Here is a 13,209-nt window from a genome sequence, read left to right as displayed (position 1 = left end):
CAGTTACTGCATCTTGTTAAAAGGAACACTCTCTTACAATCAATTAGACTTATTACCTTGAATATTCAGCTGCTGCCAAGCCACAGTTTAAACAGTCACTTCAGAGAATCTGTGAATGTCAGGCCTACAGCCATTTCTGAGAGCACTCACACGCTTTTTCGGATGTCTTTTCTAGGCTGGCCATGTGAGCTTTTCTGCTCACACAGTCTCTTTCCCAACATCCTACAATATGATGATGGGGTTTCTACTTAATGACTTACAATTACATGCCCTCCTTGTCTCTCTGAGAATAAACTCAGATGGACTTATATAAAGGCCATCTGTGTGTCCTCAGAGTCTGCAGTGCCAGGGTTAGAGGTGGAATCAGTTTAATCTTACAGCTGGGTCACCAAAGCCATCACGTGTGTAGGTTTCACCGGATCTCACTGCCAACCTCATGTCATGTCAACAGTATTGACACCCTTGGTGAAGTCTGGGCCAGTTGTCTAGCAACTGTCTCTCAGCTTCAGATCCATCATTCTGTACTCTGCCCTGGGGTGCTGGGTCTGGGACTCTGCAAAACACCTTGCTCCTTGGTCATCTGGCTCCCAGTGAGGTCTTACCAAGATGAGGCTCTGAGGAGAGACCAGAAGGTAGGAGGGAAAGAGAAGGGGTCCGCTCCTTCCTGTTTGCCTACAGGTCCTTTCCTTTCATTTGAAAAGGAAGCTACTCACAGGCACACGCAACTTGGCTGAGTACAAAATTACTCAATTTATTTTGTAAATAAAGTTTTATTAGAAGGTAGTCATGCTCATTTGTTTCTATATTGTTTAGGGCTGTGTTCACACTAGGACAGGGCTGAAGTGTTGCAACAGAGGCCATATGGCCCATGAAGGCTAAAACATTTACTATCTAGCTGTGGACAAAGAATGTCGCCTGCCATATCAGTAAGTAGAGGCTGTCGTGGCCATCAAGCCGTCAAGCCATCAGCTGTGGCAGCTGCCCCCAGACTGTGAACCCTGACGGGATACAGGATGGGGAAAAAAAAACCAGGATATTGGCCCTAGATAGTGAAGGTGCACATCAAAGGAATGATTTCAATGAGCCCAGACTCTTGCATCTTCCCATATACAGAAAAGTGCTAAATTCATTAACTTGAGATGTCTAGGTCTTCTTTAATTAACAATCATCTTTTGATGTTCAGACTACTTGGTTTTTGTTGCAAAAGTCCTATATACACTGGCTCCTCCCTTACCCCTTTGGAGCGCTCACTCAGAGCTATCGGAGGGGCTGCCTCTGGGCTTAAGCCCTCAGCAAGTCCGCCGTCTAAAACATCATTCTCGACTTTTAGGTTGTGCTTTTTTTTTTTGCTTTTTCAGTCGACATAGCCCTTTGTCAGGACAAAGCTTACCATCCTCTGATTCCTCACTGCTACCTTCACAAAGGTGTTTACATCCTACCAGTCCCATTTCCATCCATTCTGGCTCTCACAGAAGACTTGTACTTAAACCAAAACCAGACCCAGGGACTGAGCGGAGAGCTACAGTCAGGACGAGGATGAGGTAAGAAAGCCCTCCGTTTCAGCCAGGAAGCCAGCGCGGGTTATTAACAGTCACAGCGACTCCAGGAGAAAGGAGGATGAGGGACTCTTTGATCTTTCAAAGGCCGTAGTCATCTCAATCAGAGAAGACTTTTACAGACAAGGACAACACTTACATCCATCTCCCAAATACATAGCTCAACTTTGACGCAATCAGCCGCTTTTGAAAGGGGGTGGATAGAAAATGGAAACCCTCCTTGCTAATGCTCTCCCATTTCCCAGAAACAGATGAAAATCAATTTATCCTCAGGTTTTTTTTTTTTCTTTTTTAATTCTGATGGTATATTCAATTTGGGGCTGGGTATCAGTAGAAAAGGACTCAGAAATTCAAAGTAGGACCTGTGGTCCCCACCCCCACAACCCCCATCTCAGAAACCTGAAACAGCAAAACAAGATTTACCCACTTGAAAAAGGAGGAACTACAAAACGCATGGATGTAGGGCTCATTCTTTCATTCGGCAAACATTCACTGGCTTTGAGGAGAAAAAGATGAAACACTGTGTATGTATATATATTTCACACACACACGTAAATATACACACTCTGCCCTCAAAGGAGTTACTAGTCTAGAATGCAAGTGATAAATCCTTAGACCAAGTTGTTACAATATAATTTGATTAGTTCTATAAAAAGCACTTTTTTTTTGTTTTGACACATAGGAGTAAATAACTATCCTAGAAGGACTGGGAAGAACGTACAGAAAATATACTGGAACTGTCTTCAGGATTTCAGGGAGAGCACAGTCCAGGCAGAGGGAGAGTTATCACTGTCGTCAGGGTGTCCCCTTGCTCACGTCGATGACCACAGCTCCTTCTCGAGGAACCCAGATGACGGAAAGGAGGATGGAGAGTTGTGGGGCTCACTGACTCAGTGACATTTACTGGCCCTCTATTTCCACTGGCATTGGAACAGGAAAAGTGACGCCCAAAGTCAGGCTCTGCGTCTCTCCCTTTGACAAAACATCCACTGGTCACCCGCTTGTTTACACTGACAAGTCCTTTTCCAGAGATACATCTGCACCCATCTCCCTTCTACCTCTGTATCAATCCACATCCCACCACCGACATCCCAACAGAGCAGAGGGCCTGCAAATGCCAGTTTGGTCCCGTGTGTCCCCAAGAGGTGTCTGTCTTCTCCGAGTTCCCCTCTCATCCTCTGCCCGTGACACGTGCTGACTGAGCGTGGTGGTTTTCAACGTGCAGTCACCACATCGGCAACATCATCACCACTTGGGAGCTTGTTTGAAACACAGATTCTCAGGACGCACCCCAGACCTCCTGAATCAGAAACACTGGGTGTGGGAACCAGCAATCTGTGTTTTACCAAACTCTCCAGAGGACTCCCATGTACACTGATAGCTGAGAGCCACTGGGCTAAATAGTCCTAGACGCCAAAGAACATTGCTTAGAATCCTGAAGGGTCTGTTCCATTAACAAGGAGAAGGAAGGAAGGAATTCTGGCTCTGCCATAACTACAGATACAAAAGGCAAAGTAGGCATCACTGTGTGGTCTAATCCAGAGACTGGGCAGGGTGAGAAGGCCCCAGCAAGACAGAAGGCTTTAACTGCATGTCCCAGTCCAGGCAACTAGACAAAAATCCCTGTCTGTATTTTCAGGTTACTTCTGAAGCTTCTTAATCTTACTCCAGCAGAAAACACTGCAAAGGCCCAGACACTAGGAAGAGCAAGAAGTTTGCTGTGTTTCAACCGTAGAATGACAGGCCAAAAGAGTAGATCAGGGCAAGGTCATGAAAGGCTGAGTCTTTCTTCTGCACTAGGGCTTTTATCCCATAGACAACAGGAACCCACTAGAGGTGTTTCCGGCGAGCAGCATGGCGATGTACGGAGCATTCTAGTGGCAAGGTTAGGGTAGACGAGACTGTACTGAAGAGAAAGATGGAGGTTTATCACTTAAGAAACTATTACTCCAGGTGATGAGAACCAAAACCAAGGACCCCACAGGCTATGGGAAAAGGGTGTCAAATTACAGAGAACTTTCAGGAACAACGTTTAGGACACGGTGCCAGACTGGTTACCAAAAGTGTAGGGAGGGGTTTGTGAAGAGGAGTCAATTTCTAGCTTCAGTGTAGGATAAGTAATGGTGTCACACATCAAGGTAGGTAATATGGAGGAGGAAGAAGAAGGTTTAGAGGAGAAAAACGAGTTTTATTTTGAACAGATAATTCTCCTGGAGTCTGTGTGAAATTCACACAGAGATAACGAATGCCACCTAATTTCTTTCCCTGCAACAGCAGAACACATGGAGCAAACTCACCCTGGGTTTAGTCTTCACTGCACACATCAGACCCCCACGTGTCACACAGGTGCCTACCAACCTCTAACGTGGAACAGAGACGTTCAAGGATCAGTAGAGGAGCTGATTCGATCCAGGTTTGTATATGCAATCAGGTTTGCAATATGATTCGAGACTGAGCTATACTGGGAAACATTTTCCATCCCGTGGGACTTATTTGGGATATTATTTTATAAGTGACATTACTAACCAAGATCTCAGCTGGCTTTGGTTAGAAATTAAGCCAATTTAGAACAAATCCATCGTGCTATCTGGTATCTCAGCATTTTAAAGGATAAGAATTAGAAGACACAGCCAGTTATCTGACAGCATGTGATGTGAATGTCATGCAAATTAACAGTGAACCCCTTTGCCAAGTTTTAATCAATAGTAGTGAATGGAAAAGAAGGTACCAGCCCTGATAATAATGCTGTTTCTTCAATCTCTCCATACACCATTGACTCTGCTTGTCTCCTCAAACTATTTAAAAAACAAACAAAAAAAGCCCTCATTCCTGGCACTCTTCCTCCCTTCTTCTATTTATGGTTTAAGGAGGCCGAAGGACATGTGTTCAGTGGTATAACTCAATTTTGAGAAGTGGGCCAGAGCCCAGTACAGATGAGATGCATCTATGGGGGTGAGGGGTGGTGCTGGGAGATTCCCCTCTGGTCCCTGAGTTTCTTCTTTGTTGAACCTGTAAAGTGAGTTAGGGAAAAAATGAGGCATATGTTGGCAGTGGGTGTCTCAAGACAGTCATTTGCTCTATTGTATGTTTGCATCCTGCCTTGATTGGAAAGAGACTATCTTCTAAACTCATCCTCGCCTCCCAGTGAATAATACCTGGTATCAAGCATTCCAGGAAGAATCAGTGATAAGAACATAAGCACGAGAGCAGGAGTCATACTGGATGCAGGGAAATGATCTGCATTCAAACGACCCCAGAGCCATCGGTCTAACAGGACTGTATCGTAGTCTTTTGATGTTAACCTCTCAATGAACCAAAAGCTGCTGAGGGAGGAAGTAAAAAAAATCGGTCTGTTCTGTTTTCTGGGGAAAATCAGAAATACATGTCACTCTCTATTTGAATATTTCCATAATAAAATGCTTGGCTGCAGAGATAATTACTTGGTGAAGAGTGTTAGAGCAGAAAGGGGGCATCAGATGTATAATGAGATGAGCAGATACCTATAAGCATCACTTCAGAGCAGCAGAGGGGTTATTTCTTGTGCCACTAAAAGAAGTTAGAAAGAGCTCACTGTCCTGACGGGAAGGTGCGTGGTTCCAGAGGCCAGGGAGAGAAGGGAGCCAGTGCTGCTCCCCTCAAAGCCCAGCCCTTTCTATCTGAATCTCTGTCCTGGGACCGAAAGGTTGGGTGTGAGGAAGGCGAGAGTGAGGCAGAGTGCCTGTGTGTACACGCATGTGCAAAATGGATGGAACATCCGCTTTCCTGGAGATTTGGGGAAAGCTGTATTCTTACATAGCAAGGGGGATACTGTGAAATGAGTAGCTGACAACGGCCAAAAACATTTCACCTAAACAACTAATGTAATGACTATATTAACAAAGCAGATCATTTCAGCAACCAAAGAGTACTCACAAGGAAAGGGTAAGTGTCTAGAAGGCTGACCATAATTTCTGCACCCTCACCCCTGAGGCCCAGCTCATTTCTAGAGAAGAATGGTGCACAGAGTGACCAGCGCAAGGTGCATGCCCTACAGATTGACAGGTAACCTTCACTTCACCAGCAACATCACTCCTGCCCTGGCCAACCTGTGGTCATCCACCAGGCAGCTGATTCATGACCCAGATAGATTCCAGCAGGCCAGTATGGCTATGAACGCAGAGCCAGAAAGACTCCAGGCTCTACCTTCACCCTCAGACCTTTAAATCAGGCATTGAATGCCTGAGCCCAAAGGAATCAATTGGGGACATAAATGAGAGGGGCAAATGGGGACTGTGATGCCTCTGCTCAGGGTCAATCAAATGGGAAGGGGGCCATTGTCACGCTGTGAGATCGCCCAACACCTGCAGAAAAACTAATGCATCTGACTCTTTTGTGAAACGTCATGAGGTTTCATGTTTCATAAACATCACACAGGCCAAACAAAATTTGGCTCCCCATGGGTCCACTCAACTATGATCTTCATTTTAAACTCCTTAACCAGGCTGGAGAGCCTTCATGGCACAATCTGTAATGCCAAGCACCAAGTCAAAGCCTGTGGGAACTGGAGCCCATTACTCTTTGCTGGGACTTTGGGAAAGTGGAATGATGAACATACGACGTGAGTTCCCCAAGAGGGCAGGATGAGTTGCAAGATCAAAGGAAACCGAAAGTGGACACTCAAGGCTCTGCGCTATGATGACTCGACAGGTCATCAAGGACCATTCCTGGGCAGGAATGTCTTGTTGTTACAGCCACTCTCTTAGAGTGATCAGTGACCACAACAGCCAGAGCCATTCTTGTCATCAAAGAAACATCTGCATGTATATGTATGCTGGTGGGGGAAGTGGGTGAGAGAACCGGAAGAGGTCTACCAGGACTCCAGAGGATGCTGCAGGGACCTCTCTTCCGGATCAGTTCCTCTTCTGCTCTTCACACCCTCTCCACCAATTCAAAGCATGGCCACTGCCATTCTGAACACAAGAATCAAGCTTATTCATAGTCAGCATACTCCTTGACTTTCTATGATTTAAAGGATGCTTAAAGCATCTTATTCATGCAACTTGAAAAGAAGGGAAATTGTCAGGAACTGAATTTGGTGAATGGGAGAAAGAAATGTAACTGGCTGTGGGCTTTGCAGGTGTCCTCCTCAGGGCATCGGCAATTAGGCATCATTCAGCTCCACTGAAATCCTACTCCGAGTCTGGAGTCTCTTACTGCAAAGGTCTCTGTTTATTTTTTCATATAGAATAAGGCTTCAAAGGGCATTTTTTTTGCTTTGGTTTTCCTTTGGGAAACATAAAAGGGGAGAACAAAGGGAATTCAGAACTTTTTTTTTTTTTTTTTTTTTTGCCACAGGCCACTCAAGAGACAATCTAAGTTGAGAGTGCCGATGAAGTGCTGCCGGCCCCCTCAACCCATCCCCCGGATGCCCAATGCCACCCTTGACATTGCAGGCAGTCCTGACCCGCTTCTCCAACCAGGACCCTTCTCAGGGCCAGAAAGCAATGTCTCAGCAAAGCAAAGAAATGTGTCTGAGGTCCCATAGCAGGTGCCAAGAGCAGGAGCTCTGTCGGGCTTCCTAGCTTCAAATCTTGGCTCTGACCCTTCTGAGCTCTGTGATCTTAGCAAGTTACTTAACCTCTCTGTGACTCTGTTACCTGATCTATAAAGATAAGACCGATACTTACTTTGTAGGATCACTGTGAAGGTTAAACAACATAAGGCACATGCCTGGGACATAGTAAACACTGAACAAATGTTTGCTAGTTTTGTTGGTATTATTATCAGTATCGTGGGAATCAGCACTTCCTGATTTGTTCTCTGACGGCTCCACAGGGAAGCCATGTTACGGCAACAGAAACTGTGCCATCTAAAGAAAACTGATCTAGAAGTCAGAAGACTAAGAGATGGGAGTCATCGTTTAAGCTGGGCAGCTGACCAGCTGGATGGCTCTGGCCAAGTCACTGTACCTTCTTGAGTTTCAGTTCTGTCATCTGTAAAATGAGAATCAACTTTGCCCATTAGCCTTTATAGGACTGTTGTTAAAATCCGTGCTAGAATTATTTGTCCTTAAGCCAAAATTCATTACACTAATTGTAGTTATTTCAGTTCTCCCTTTCTACTTCACTCACTTCTCGACTTCTGGTACCTCAAACTGAGGGCGTGGCTGAGACCAGTGAGAAGAAAAGAGGGGAGAAATCACCAACCGATTACTCACTTTCTCAAAAAATTGGTGTAATACATTTTCATTTTTATAAAATTCTCCTTAATCTAGTTTCCTATGATTTTAAAGAATTGATGTTAATTGGCCACCGTGAATAGAAGCAAAGAATTCACTATGTTAGAGATATGAGAGTAAAATCTTCTGGAAAGTCACATCAGTGTGCTTCAGGAACTCTTAAGAAGCTTATTCCCTATGAGCCTGTAATGCTACTCCTGGGGATTTGTCCTGGAGAAGTGTTTTAAAAGAAGAAAAATGATCATTAGGTGAAGTTGCTTATTGCGGTATTATGTATAGTAGTAAAACACTGAAAACAACCAGAATGTCCAACTACTGGGGAATGAGCTAATAAATTAGAGGCCATTAACTTGATGGACTATATTGCAGGCATTAAAAATGAAAGCCACAGCACTCAGTAGCCGTGCGAAAAGGCATTCCAAATATCATAGATCACAATTACTACTATCTAAAAATAAAGCAGTTGTCTGAATGTGCTGAAGTTATGGAGGATGGTTAAAACTTTTTTTAAATGTGTTTTAAAGCTTAACTTTGTTTTTTTTGCAATCAGAAAAACTGGAGAATTAAAGGTTTAAAACATATAGATACCAGGGTTTTTTTGGCATGGGGACAAGAAGGTTGAAGAAAGCCAGCTATCTTTAAGAAAGTATGTGGATGCATCCGGCAAGATGGCCAAGTACGGCTTCCCAAGGCTGTGTCGTCAGTGGGTTTGGCTCACAAAAATCAAGGGCTAATTTATAATGCTCAGTAACGTCAAGAAATACCTGCATTTTCAAAGGAATCTCAACTATCAAGATTTTCAGCCCTAAAGGGTAAGATATTGATCAAAGGTAGGCCACTGAGTTCAAAACCTGGAGGGAAATAAACAGGAGCTAACAGGGACAGCTACATATAAAAGAATGAGATCAGAACATTATCCCACATCATATACAACAGTAAACTCAAAATGCATTAAAGACCTCAATGAAAGACCTGAAACCATAAATCTCCTAGAAGAGAACATAGGTAAAACACTCTATGACATACATCGTAGCAATATTTTTGAGGGGTCTGTCTCCTAAGGCAAAAGAAATAAAAGCAAAAAAATAAACAAATGGGACCTAATTAAACTAAAACTCTCACACAGTAAAGGAAATAATTAACAAAACGAAAAGAGAACAAATGGAATGGGAGAAAATATTTGCAAATAATATGATGACAAGGAATTAATACGCAAAATATTCAAACATCTCATTCAACTCAATAAAAAAAACCAATCAAAAAATGGGCAGAAGATCTGAACAGATATTTTTTCCAAGACATACAGATGGCCAAAAGGCACATGAAAAGATGCTCAGCATCGCTAATTATTAGAGAAATGAAAATCAAAACCATAGTGAGGTATAACCTCACCCATGTCAGAACAGCTATCATCAAAAAGCCTACAAATAACAAATGTTGAAGAGGATGTGGAGAAAAGGGAACCCTCGTAGACTGTCGGTGGGAATATAAATTGGTGCAGCCACTGTGGAAAACAGTATGGAGGTTCCTCAAAAAACTAAAACTAGAGTTACCATGTGATCCAGCAATTCCACCCCGCGTATATACCCAGAAAAAAAAAAAAAAAGGAGCTAATGGGTATTGAAACTCTCTTTTCTGAGTCCTCTTTTAATCATCTGCGTATTTGTCCTCTCATTGACTCAAAACAAAAAAATCCTCAAGACAGAGGCAAAGCTTTGGAAACTATGTTATCAGTTTAGCTCAGAAAGGCCATGTTACCAGGCTGACAGTCATGCAGCTGGACTCAAATTCTAATCTAACATAAAATTTGTGGGGACAGTAAAACAACATGGAAAACTGTATCTGGTGTAGTGCTAAATGGAAGAAAAAAATACAAAATCATATTCACACTGTAATTACTACAGAGTAAAAGCATTCAAGTAATTGAGAAAGAAATAGGAAAAATGAAAAGTTTTGCAAGGGTGGTGAAATTAGGAATCTTTTATTTTCCCTTTTCCACTTCCTTTATTAATACTGCTTTTGCAATAAGGAGGTTCATACTATTTTGATTGCACGGCACTGCATGAGGTACCCTCACCTCTTACAGGCCTGGGATGTCCTGGCTTAAGCCATAATTGTATTAGAAATGAAACTGAATAAATGAATAATAATGACAACAATAAGAGCTGCTGTGAATTAGCCATAATTGTCTTAATGATTAGAGCAGCTATGAATTAAGAAGCCAATTGTCATCACAATGGCCACTGCGATAATGAGCTAGAAAATGTGTGCATGTAAAATAGACCCATGAGGAAAGAGACCAGACTATATGGCCAAGACCAAGGGTCTGTGTGAATGGAGATGGAAAATTACAAGAGCACTGCACCAGCCAAGAAAGGATTCCAACCGAAGCCTTCAGCAGACAGCTTTCTCCTACAAAGCAGCTTGGGCCAGACTGGACAGGACCAGACCCATTTAAGAAGAGCAAATATAAGATGCCCCATGATGCCAGCTGATGTTTGGATGCTTCAAGGATGAAGGGATGGTGGGAGCAGGTGCCTCCAAGTGAGAAGGCCACAGAACTGTCCAAAAAAGCTGGTGAGGCTACAGCTGGACGTCCCACCCTTATGAGGCATCTGTGCAGCTCTGAATCCTACGAAAAACAAACTCCAGAAACAGAACTTCCCTAGAGTGTTCCATCTGCAGAATTAACTCACAGACCTTGTATGTCTGGCCCTATAGACAACACCATGCTATAAGGAAGTAAGCCTTCTTTGGCCTTAGTTTTCTCACCCGTGGAACAGGGAGAGTACCAGAACCTATGTGATGGAGTTGCACTGAGAATTAAGCGAGATGATACAGGTCAAGTTCTTGGCACAGAGCTTGGTGTACACGAAAGTTACCGTTAGCTATAATGGGTAACATTATTAGAGTAAGACTAAATGATGCAGTAATTTATAAATCAAAATTTTATGTTTAACCAGAATCGCACGCCTATTGGTGTATTATCTTCCAACTTTCTTTCCCGAGATTCTGCATTCGAAAAATGATCTGTCTTACTGCATGTGAAGCAGGTAACTGGAGGCTAGGCGTAACTGTTGACTTACATATGAACAATGAGGTCCTGTTTCCAGCATAGATATGATGTGAGGAGAGGTGAAAGCAAGATATTTTTAGAGTAGACAAGAGATCTACTGACAAGAAAGGCTTGCCTAGTTTCAAAGAGCATAATAGTTAGAAATAGGTGTTACAGTTCATTCTTCCCAATTCATTTATTCATTAGAATCACTTAGAGAACTTAAATACATATATATAAACTAATGCCCAAACCCATCTCACATACTGATTTAATCAAAATGCCTGTGGGTGAAACATTGATTTGCATCAATATTTTAAAGCTCTACATTTATGCCAAAGTGCAACTAAAATTGACACCTTTACAAATTCGTAGAATTTCAACTTGGAATTCATTTCTTTATCTTCTAAAACAATGTCTAGGTAAGACTCCTATTTAGAGACAGTCACACACACTGAATTCTCCTTTAAGCTGTGTCTCTAAATTCTCCGCCCTGAGATAGTTCCACACCAGGCCAAGAAGTCTGAGTGACTGGGAACAGAGTGAGCTAGTTCTGTGTGCCAAGTACCCTCTCTTAGTGGAGAATCTTTACAGACTCTAAAAAGTGAATGTAAAATTCTGGCATATCAAACAGTAGCAACAAAAAGTAGACAGGACAGAGTTCCTAGCTCCAACGAGAACCTAGTACTGACTAGCGTATTTGCATGTCAAACACAGGTTGAGAGCAAGTACCAGAGCATCCTGGTCTGTGCTGGTGAGCCTATTTGTAGGGTTCTGGGGCCAAAAAGTTTCCTTTGCCTTCCCCCATATTCACTTCAGACGCTGCTGAGGCAGCCTGGATGGGAATATGACCTTTAATGACTAATTTAATTTGAACAACACAACTTCGGACCACCCGTTCAGGCCATCAGAGCAGATGGTAAGACCAGAGGATACCAGGCAAAATCAGACTTCAGCATCATCCCAGAAAGTTTTAAAAACATATATCTTCAATTTCTAGGCCTCTCTAGCTGGATTCAGAACCTCCAGAGATTAAGAAATATAAGTTTAAAAAGCTTCCACAAGTGATACTGATGTGCCTGGTGTGGTTCCCAATGCAGGAGAGGCCTTGAGCCATGGCTTCATGAGAAAAGCTTGAGGTCTTGAGGCTCCAAGGAGCTCTCCCACCTACTCACCTGAACACCTGAAGGACCCCCAGGTAAAATCAAATGCATTGAGGTGGTTCTACATGGGGACCCCAGACCCCTAGGTAGGTAAGTCTGGGGTTGGAGCACTCGCTGCAGAACCAAGTCAAGAGGCTCCATTGCACGGTGGGCAGACATGACTTTGGAGTTAGGCTGGTCTGAATTCTATTCCTGCCTTTGCCATTTCACCAGCTTTGAGTATCTAAACCATTAACTTAACGTCCTTCGGCTGCAGCATCTGCGTCTATCAGCTCGGGGATGTACACGCCTCCCTATACGTTTACGGCAATGGTGTACTGCGCCCGTCCTGAGCCTCCTAGTGCTTCAGATCCATTCCTCATCTCTTCATTGGTCCAGTTCACACAGCGGGGAGCTGACACCCACTGGCTAGCTTCTGGCTTGGCCAGTGGGAGACCCTGTGGGAGACCGGCTGGTGGGGAAAGGCAGAAGCCATGGCATTCTTTCCCCTTCTCTCTGACTTGGTGGCATCCCTCAGTGGCTCCGCTGTCATGGCCCTGGCTCCCACCAGATAGGCTCACCATCATTCTAGCATCTATTGAGTAACCCCATCCTGTGGCTTCCAGGTACCCTGAATTCTGCTGTCCCCCCAGCCCAGGGGTGGAGGTAGCCCTCCGCTGTGGCTAATCTCTGGGTTGCCTCATATCCCAGATGGCCTTGTCAGCTCTTCTTCCACCTGTGTAATCAGTTCCTTGGTTTATAGCCCCTCTCTTTTAAATAGTTGTGTCCCCCACCCCCAAAAGATCCTTACATGGTAACGTTCCATGTATAGGAACTTGGTACTATTTATGCTCAATAAATTGGAACTATTACAATCAAGTATCTGATGAACTCCCCAGGTGCCTCCCGCCATTGTCTTCAGTATGGGTGCTGGCTGCAGCCAGATCCATTTGAGAAGCCCTCCTAACCTTGAAATAACAGCAACAGTCAACATTTACATAGTGCTGCCTTTGTGCCAGGCATGCTTCTAATTGCTTTATTTAAATTAACTCATTTAATCTTTACCACAACCCAATGAGGTAGACACTATTACTATTAAAAATAAGTCAAAGGAAAAAAAAGTTAAGTGACCTGCCCAAGGCACTAGAGCTAGTGGGTGGTAGAGCCAAGATTCAACCTCGGGGATTCGGGCACACGAAGCTGTTCTCCGCAAGCCCAGCTCTACACCTCCTGTCCAGG

The sequence above is a fragment of the Camelus ferus genome, chromosome 11 (assembly GCF_009834535.1).
Source record: "Camelus ferus isolate YT-003-E chromosome 11, BCGSAC_Cfer_1.0, whole genome shotgun sequence".
Lineage (NCBI taxonomy): Eukaryota > Metazoa > Chordata > Mammalia > Artiodactyla > Camelidae > Camelus > Camelus ferus.
This window is presented reverse-complemented; position numbering follows the sequence as displayed.